Source organism: Phymastichus coffea, unplaced genomic scaffold (assembly GCF_024137745.1).
Source record: "Phymastichus coffea isolate CEN01 unplaced genomic scaffold, Cenicafe_Pcof_1.1 PCOF00022, whole genome shotgun sequence".
NCBI lineage: Eukaryota > Metazoa > Arthropoda > Insecta > Hymenoptera > Eulophidae > Phymastichus > Phymastichus coffea.
This window is the reverse complement of record NW_026706833.1, coordinates 3,107,726-3,115,784: the sequence shown is the minus strand read 5'-3', so window position 1 is coordinate 3,115,784 and position 8,059 is coordinate 3,107,726. Positions and strand designations below refer to the sequence as shown.

Below are 8,059 nucleotides of genomic sequence, written 5' to 3'. Positions count from 1 at the left end.
CCTGATGTTATACAGACTGAAAAAATGAGTGAGAAAAATAACTACTGTTATTTCGTAATAATTATTATTTATTTAATATAATAAATTAAATGTTTATTAAATTAATAAATGTGGAGTTTTTTATTAACATGAACAGAATAATTTTTAATAAAAAAGTGAGCTTCGCTGTTCAGAAGTTCGTAGCGTCATTCCGAAATCCGCGCCTATACCGAGGCACATGAAGTACATGCGACGTTGCCACGTCGTCAATTCACTGACGAAAATCGTAAATTTACGATATAAATTAGTCAATATCTTTTGTTACAGGCTCTGATTGATAGTTTTGAAAGCACCAATGGATTCAGTATTTTTTTCTACGTCCCTCAGAATTTTTTCATAATTTTCTCATTTTTGAATATCTTAATAATAAAAAAAAACAGCGTTTTCCCATAAGATCACATGTTAATTTTAAACATTAATTTCTCAGGTTTGAAGCTCTGAAAGGTCACCAAACTTGAACCATAGCTTAAGTGAACCATAATACACATTGTGTCCAAATTACAAGCAATTCTCATTTTTAATAGTCTTAGCCACCATACTCCCTTAATTGCATGCTGGTGATTTTCAGCCACGGGCGGTTATAATCGGGTAACGCTGATTCGCTATATTTTCGGGTCCCACGATAGATAACATACGCGCGAATTCGATTTTTGGACACCGAGGCCTGAACTGAGGAAATCGCGAGTACTTCCCCGCTTGCCTACCCTGCGCAGTCGCCGTGAAGGCAAACCGGGATACACGCAACGAAACCCCATTTTGGCCCTACCCCCGACGATCGCCCTAATTAGCCTGTGGTCTGGCGCCCTAAATAATCGGGGGTAGTGAGTCAAATAGGCCTTGTGGCGGAAGAAACTCGTATCGCGGTTAAAACCCCCGAAATTCCCCGCCACAAATAGAAAACAATTTATTACTCATGCACCTCTAATAGTAATAGATTGTTCTAAGCAGAATGAATCATTGAAACAAGCTGCTGTAGATGTACGTCTAGAGTTTGAAACAAAAAATGATATACCTGCGGAAACAGCTGCATATTGTTTAATTTTACACGATCGTATAGTTAAGAATAATCCAATAAGTGGTAACATTACAAAACTTGTATAAGTATTATAATATAATAAAAATGTATACTTTTTTTATCAAATAAATGTGTATTAAAAATTTTAAACGTATTCAATATTTTTTATAATAATAATCCTTATCCCCCACTTCATTCCATGAGATATACCGACTGCGCGCGTCATGCCTGCACGCCACCGTCGGTAATATTCCCCCCTTAATCATATTTTTTTTTTCCATCAATTTGACACATCATCGATCGATCATCGGTCATCGGGAGGGGGCCATGGGGCAGGGGGCACGGGGTCTGGTGGGGCATCATCCACGTCGATAAATACCGACCGGCCGAGCATACACACACACATGCACATGCACGGTCGGCTACAATGCAAACCGTCGACACAAAATCGGCCGATAAAACATTTCAGTAGCCGGTAATGCAGGATTAATCATGTTACCGACTGCTGGTAAGGAAGGAATGAATACTCACATAGTAAAAGTGGCTTAGAACCCTTATAGCCTATACTACTACCGCATATTAATTTGGCAAACGACAAGGGAAGGGGCACGTCATTCTATGGTATAAAAAGGCTGGATCAGGATCCGCGAATAGGCAGTAAGACAGTAAGGTAGTAGTAGCTCAGTAATTCTGTAGCCTGGTACTGATATTGTATTATTTTTAAGTTTCGATACCCGATTACTCAGAACCGGAATTGTACTCTGCTAAGCATTATAAACTTGTCATTTCAACAATAAAACTTAATCAACACCTGAGACTCTTTCATAAAATCTCCTCTGAAGTTCAGTAAGGTAAGAAAGTAAGAAACTAAGTTATCTACCTAAGCACACCACATATAATAAAGGCGTTATCCCTTTAACAAACCTCTGCTTACCTCATGACTAAGATCCAATCTTTACCAATGCGACAGTATTTTAAACACTATTGCGTCTAGCCATAACACCTTCTCGTCTAGACATAACATGAGTGTTAGGCTTAAATGAAAAGTATTTTAGTACTTCAGTTAAGTCACGCTGACCTTTCGCCATTTCTTCGAATTAAGTGTGAGTGTTAAAATCAAATGAAAATAATTTTAGTGCTCCGGTTAAGTTACGCAGACGGTTAATAACGGCAAGTACTTGTTCGCCATTTTCGGTTCCGACATTAGGTAACATACGCGCGAATTCGAATGTCATATAGTCGCGAATCTCCGACCCGAGATAAAGAGTCACAACCTGCGGTGCCGGCATTTCAAGGACACGAGAGACGGAAAAAATCGAACTATTGGACGCTAACGGCCTGAATCCAAGGAAATTGCGGGTCAACGTATACCTGCTTACTTTGCGCAGTCGCACCGTGGGCGAATAGAAATACGTCGCGATATTTTGGCCATATCCCCGACGATCACCCTAATTAGGTACGGTGGTCTGGCGCTCTAATAATTAATAGGAGAGAGGATCAATCAGGCCTTGTGGCGGAAGCGCTTCGAGTGTGTGACTGAGACCTTCCGAAATTCCCCACCACAAATTATTGATAAAAAATAAATAGAAATTACAAATATAAATTGCTAATTATATTTATTTTAATCAAATTATTGTATTATACATTATAAATATTATAAATATTAATTATAATAATTCAAATTAATTAAATGGTATTAAATTGATTAGATTGATTTAAATTATTTTAAGTTATAGAAAATAATTGTTTCCTTTTTAAAGTAAGTAGAAAAAAAGTACAAATCTAATTTATTATTTAAATTTATGTAATATTCATATTAATACTGTACTTTTTGTAGAAGTCAAAACAATTGATTACATGATTCAACGCAGCGTGTACATTTTAGAATAGGTCTAAAATTTCAAATACATTGTTTATTTGTGTATTGTGAGTCAGTAATTAGGTCTTTACTTCTTCATTAATTACCTTATCAACATATTAAGGTAAGGTAAATATTACTTAAAATAGCGATTATAAAAGAAAAGTCAAAAATTTAACTTTTCAGATTTAATTGTTTTATTATTATGATACAGGTTAGTTTAATAAAGAAATATGTATTGATGATTATATAATTATTATATTACATGATTTGAAACACAATTTTTAGATAGAATAAGGATTAAAGAAAACATATTTTGAATTGAATTTTATTTAAAACAATTAGGGAATTACTAATATATAATATATAAATATATTTATGTCAACTGTTTATCAAATGAAATAGAACGTTTTCTTGCACCCTTGATTCTCTAGCATATATTTTTATTGACTTATATTAAATTTTAAATTCATTTATACTTTTTGAGAACTATTTAGGTTTTTTTATTAATTGTGCTATTATTTTTATTTGAAATGAAAGTCAGACGAGATCTACAATATGCATTGTATCAAAATGTTACCTTATTGTTTTATTGCGGAAAAAAATAATTTGATTTTGAACTGAATAAGGAGTTGAATTTGATATATATACCCATTATTGATATGTAAATCTTTGTTATTTCACAGGATTCAATAAAAGTTTAAAATCTTATAATCCATAATAATACCCATTCATAATATAATTGAAGACTAAAATATAATAATTTAATCTTAAAAGAATTATTGAATTTATTGAGTTTTCATTTATCTGAAATTTTATTCAGTTATCTGAAATCTTATGTGTACAACTTTTAAAATAATAGGAGAAATCACAATATTATGGATATATAGCTTAACTAATATATCAACATATACTTAACTGTTGGATAGATTTGTTTTAATTAGTAATAATTATTATATTCATTTTTTGGTTGTGATCTGTGTGTTATATTTAAAGTATTAATTATTAAGTGAAATCACATATATGCTTCTATGTATTCTATATTTTGGCTATGATTGTAATAATAATTTTTCAGTTTTTTGGTTGATAATGTATATTTAGGATCCTTGGTGATAACATTGATGTGAACATTCACCAGAAAGCATATGTCTTCCCTTATGGTTTCCAATGTGTGATCATAAATGATTTCCATGTATGATATTACAAAATTGAGTGCAAGTGCCGACAGATAATATACAACGGGTATGTAAGTCGGAAAGTCCGTGTATGCCTTCAAGCGAAAGTTTCTATACTCTCTAATTAGCTTATTATCTTTTGGATGCTGTCCTGTATATGTTGTCTTGTGTAGGCCCTGTAGGCTCCAGAGACAGATTTTTGGAAATCAATAAAAAATAGTAAATTGTTCTCATTTTCGCTGATTGATTTTCCATATAAATCATATAATTTAATAATTAAATAAACTGAATATAATCAGAGTAAACTCAATACAATTAGGAGTAAATTAAAATAGTATCCCTTTAGATTAATACTTACACAAACATATACATGAATAATGTATGACTGGGCCATCATGCTGTGGGTTGTACCGAAATCAGATTTTTGATTTTGGCTGATTGAATATTTAGATAATTTATGCAAAGAAACAAATATGTAGAACAAAAATAAAACAGAATTATAAACAGATCAGGAATGTTAAATAAATCCTTGTAAATAAAACTTGACAAAGTAAATTTACATGAAGGTTTCCCTAATAGTCTCCCTTCTCTTTTAGCTCTTCTTTATTGTGTTAAATAAATCTTAAAAAAAATGTAATAAATTTCTCATTTAGTAATCAACTCTATCAATCTTATTATTAGCTCAAAATTATTTGTAAAATGTTGAAAGTAACGAAATCAAATTAAAAATTCCAGGAATTCTGAAAATTATTTTCAAATCATTTATGTATAAAATAGCACAATAAAAATGGTGATCAACAAAAATGTTGTGTATAATATTTCTACACTATTATTCATACATATTCAACATGTGATATTCATTTTCTTCATGGAGATGTTAGTCAAAAATCATTAATAAATTTTTGAAGGTAATAAAAACATACTCTTGCCTTACCTGTAAAAAAAATTAAAAATTTTTTTATAATGTAAAAAAAATAAAAATTTTTTTTATAATTGTGGGGTGTAAAAAGCATAAAAGTATCATGAGTTTGAAGTTTGGAGTGCTCATGGTAAGCGAAAATATCAAAAATTGTAATTGAACTTTCTTTGTTCATAAATGACTTCAGACCAATGTTTAAGTACCTCATATGACCAAAAAACATAGTATCTGCAATTACACCCTTATAACCGCCTTTAATGTTAATGCTCTTATTGGTAATGCATATACCATATAGCACAGGCTAAATAAGTTTTAGCTTCTGCGGAATTATTCAGTGAAAAATTCACGTCGATTGTTAGCTTTTTCTAATTTACTACAAACTAAGTAAAAAAGTAAAAAGTAAAAAGCCTACGTAAAAAACTTTTTGAGTGGTTAAATCACGCTCGAACTAACCCTTTTGCTGATCAGTAAGCAACTTGAGCGCCAATACAATTATTAATTAGGGTATCTTATAAGGAAAACTTTTCTAACTTATTCCTGCTTCATAGCGATGACGGCGCCTTATGGATTTCTTTACTACATTTTCACCTATCAGAATGCCCTTCATCGAAACTTAACGATTGCATGTAACTCAAGGCTATCAACGCGCGTGAGACAAATTTTTCGTGGAAACGCTTATTAGGAAAATATTTCGACTTTATTTGTTAATCATCGCGAAGATATTGGTGAATTGGATATATAAAATTCCAATAATTCTTTCACAATAAATTATATTATCGGTGCTAAATGCGCCGGAATTAATATACAATATTTTACATGAGATGTCGATTAATCAAAGATAAATCAGAAAAATTTGTCTTATAAATAAATTTAATTTGAGAGAATATGGGCGTTATTATCTTTTCAACACTTGCGAACTGTCTGACTTATTCATTTAACTTATTGAATATTAATTGATTATAACGCCTCGGTCTATTATTTAGTGCTAATTTACACAGTCCAGTGACCCATGTCACTATTTTTAACCAATCAGATCACGAATAAAATGCTTCAACAAGTCTTACATACTATTTTTTTATAAGGGGATTAATTACAAATTATTAAGAAACACATATACAAAACTAATGGATGTTTATGTAACATTATTATTGTTAGAATATTGTTTATTATAACATGGTTTATTCTTAGTTGAATTCTTTTTTATTCAAAATCTAATTATAATACGTATATTTATCATAAAATATTATTTATTCCTTATCTATCTATTTTTTTAAATTTTTTCCGGCAAAATAAGCAAAAAACTGTAATAATAACTTCACTAACCATTTTTTATAAAATAAGTGACATTTTTTATAACTTCTTATAATTTTAGGAGTACGATTTTTTTCGACGCTATGCCTGTGGGCGTTCACTTTCCCCATCATTCCGCCGCGCTGTCTCGCTGAAAAATGATGTGCCCCACCGACATTACGTAATTTTTTTAATGCATTACAGAGGTTTCCACAAAAAATTGACCTGGATAAGTTGTTGGCTCACCGGTAATGACGATATATTTTTTTCAGCTACCAAGCTAATAAGTTGAAGAATAGACTATAAATTTTGGTGATTTATAACTAACTCTATTATTTTTTTAACCAATGTTTTATTAACCAATTTCCATGAGCTTTCTAAGCATACCGTTATTTATGTCCTGTATAATATGTAACAGGCTGCCATTTAACCGTTAACCTATTAAACCTATTCGTTAGTTCGGTCAAACGACGCCTTGTTATCTACATGCCGTAAGCACGTTAACCTACCTTGTCCGGGAGTGCGCCTGCGCAGAGTTCCCTTACCGATCTGAGTTGGGTTCTTGAACTCTCCGCTTGGTGGCGCTGTCGCGCTTGCTTAGCAGCGCTCCGTCGGCCGCTGCTGGTAACTCAGTTTGCAAGTCGCTTCTCTCGATGCCTACACGATCCGTGCTACTCTACCGGCTTATTCGAAGCGGACGTAAACAATAACATACACCCCGGACAAAGGAAAGACAAAACAATACTCAGTTAAGAATAACTGCCGATCTCTTTATTAAACTAGATCAAATACACGGGAGGGATTTGCCGAGAGACTCACGCACGCGAATCCGTCTGACAATGTAAACGAGGAGAGAGAGAGAGAAAATCGCGATCCTCGCGAACTAAACGCTCGCACGCTTTGTATGATTTCTCCGCGCACGCTGCGCGGGATCGCACGCCAATGACAATAAATGGAGAAACACCTACCGCGAGATTGAGGTGGATACGGTGGCCAACCGTACCCGTCTAATTGGTTGTTGACGATCTTCCTCTGCGTCTGTTGCTTTGCTGTCGTTGTCACGTGTCTGCAGGATTCGCAGAAGCTAAGCACGCTGTAGCGAAGGTTGCCCTCGTGAGGTGATGCTCGCACTCGGCGTTCCGCACTCAGCGACAGTCCTCGACGGCGGTGTCACACACCTCACACGGCGCGAACACACGACTCACTCCACCGGTCTTTATCGTCAGCAGTTGATGCACCCGACGCGCGATGCGTACTTCACCTTGGCACTCTCAATCACAGTACTGCAACTTCCCTGGATCACACTCGGAACCCTCACGTACGTTGGCAGCTCAAAACACGGTCGCTATGGTGTAACCGGACTGAGTGACACAGTTATACTGATTGTCGAACTCTCCCCTCCCGGTCATTGCCCCTACGCGCCCTCTCTCTCTCAAACCGATCGCGGCTGCTACGCTCAGCCGCTTCGTAACCTACGCGAGTCAAACGATTTTCGGTAATCGTTGCAAATAATATGAAAGATTAAAGTTTTCGTATCTGATTTATGTATTGCCTTTTAATATATATTTTTTTCTTTTTTATTTTCTCATCAGAATCATGGTTCTAAAAAATAAAATTTAAGACATTTTTGCTTACTAACTGGTCTGGATTGACGTAAATATTACTTGCGGGGCGTTCCGATCGGATATTATTTTTTTACGGGGACTTCTTATCAATAACTTCTCCATGATTAATAATTAAATCCGATATACTTTCCTAATAAG

The 8,059-nt window shown here is 33.9% G+C and overlaps 1 protein-coding gene across 7 annotated transcripts in view; it reads left to right on the top strand.

Annotated features, from left to right (window-relative positions):
* Positions 1-2,622: 2,622 nt before the first annotated feature.
* The window catches only part of LOC131675470 (AP-3 complex subunit mu-1), a 391,927-nt gene continuing 386,490 nt past the window's right edge, over positions 2,623-8,059 (top strand). The window contains exons 1-2 of one of the 7 annotated variants that reach the window (XM_058954461.1): positions 2,623-2,813; positions 2,892-3,036. The gene's annotated coding sequence lies outside the window, so the exon portion shown is untranslated. Of the gene's footprint in view, positions 2,814-2,891; positions 3,042-3,103; positions 3,127-8,059 lie in introns of those variants that run through there. The other 6 variants (XM_058954457.1, XM_058954455.1, XM_058954458.1 and 3 more) reach the window with 6 other exon arrangements.